This window comes from Macrobrachium rosenbergii, chromosome 8 (genome assembly GCF_040412425.1).
Source record: "Macrobrachium rosenbergii isolate ZJJX-2024 chromosome 8, ASM4041242v1, whole genome shotgun sequence".
In the NCBI taxonomy this organism is placed as follows: Eukaryota; Metazoa; Arthropoda; class Malacostraca; order Decapoda; family Palaemonidae; genus Macrobrachium; species Macrobrachium rosenbergii.
In genome coordinates, this window is record NC_089748.1 from 26,848,362 (window position 1) to 26,850,082 (window position 1,721).

The window sequence follows — 1,721 nt, forward strand, 5'->3', positions numbered from 1 at the left end:
ATGGATCGAGGTCACCAACATGAGTCAAGTGATGAGATCAGTTAAAAGCTAAGCAATATGTGTGAGCAAAACAGGATAATAATAATAATAATAATAATAATAATAATAATAATAATAATAATAATAATAATAATAATAATAATAATAATAATAATAATAATAATAATAATAATGGTGGTAGACCGTTACTTAGTGCTGTAATACTGAAGAAAATTCCTCAGCACAATGAATGCAAATTTAGATTTTACTCGTAAACCTGGAATCTAAAAAAAAATCTTAAACATCTTTCTTTAAATACTGAATCTGACTTTACACAAAATACCAACATAATGAATAATCTTCTAGGTGAATAGAAATACAAAGAACAAAAGTTTGCATATCTCTCAAAGAATTCAATTGGAAGGCAATACTGGCAAGATCCTTTACAAGTCAGTAAACGAAAACTCTCATAAAGTTACTGGCGAATGCTACTCAGTAGGCAACTGTAGGCACAAATGTCTAGTGTGACTGAACTTTATTTCACCGCTTTATGCTATCGAAGGTTTCACTGATTTTCTTGTCTCAGGCTGGACCAAACAACGTAAATGAGATCGACCGCATCGTCAATCCAGCTGAACTGGAGAGTGTCAGCAGCCAACCAACTCTGAGGTAAAGTGATACCATTTCAAGGAGGTCTACTCTGTCCATCAAGTGCTTGGGCCGCCTAGCTGACCTTATCAAAGGTCATCGCAAGTCATCATTAGGGAACCCTCCAGCCAATGGTTTATAAGTAGTGGCCTCTACCCACATCAGGTAAGCTATGGAAACGGTACAAGAGCTACGTAAACTGAGGAATCCTAAAATGCTGTTAGAATGGATTACTAGGTAATTAAAATAAATTAGAAAATTATTTCGATGCGATATTCGGACTCTGGAATTATAATAAATATTATCTGAAAAAGAAATATAAAAGCTGAACTGAACAATGGGAAATGGGAAAGGCTACAAGTTTCACGAAGTTGAAGTCCTGTTAAATACGACCTTTGCACAGAAAGGTCTTGATCTCATCGCTTTAACATCCATGAGGATGAGGTTCCAGTTTTTATTTTTAATGTTCAACGTGCCAAACCTAAAAAAGGCTGTGCATAAATCTCATAGTGTTCTTCATCTATAAGATGGTGTTCTAAGACTATTTGCAAAATATCGACAGATTTTGGTGGTTGAACTTAAGGGAAATCACTTCAAATATTTGAAAGTGAGAAACGCCTATCAAGAAATTTTGTAGAAATCTCGTACTGATGTAATAAACTAAAAAATAAAAAACCCTGAAACAGGAAAACTAAAGCTAAACAAACATATTACCATAACAGTGTGAAATGTAAAGCAAATAAAGAAGTGTCTGGCCCACTGTCATTGTTTAAACTTAACATTGTATATACTGAAAAATTTAGGGAGACATTAAGTAAAGGGAGATGTTACAAAATGGACGTTTTTATTGCTCGATCCAGATACTAGACACCAGAAGATGGGGATGAAAGTGCAACTGCATAAAAAGGTTTCTAGTGTGTTGTCTTCCAGGATTAGTAGATTCAACAGATTTTTTGTTGACATAGTATCTTGGCGGATGAGTACAAGTTTTTAGCAATACAGTGCCTGTTCCAAAGAACGGCATATCTGCTGACAGCAATAACTACAAGCCAATTTTTATTCTCCCTGTGCTCTCCAAAGGCGCAGAAAAACTT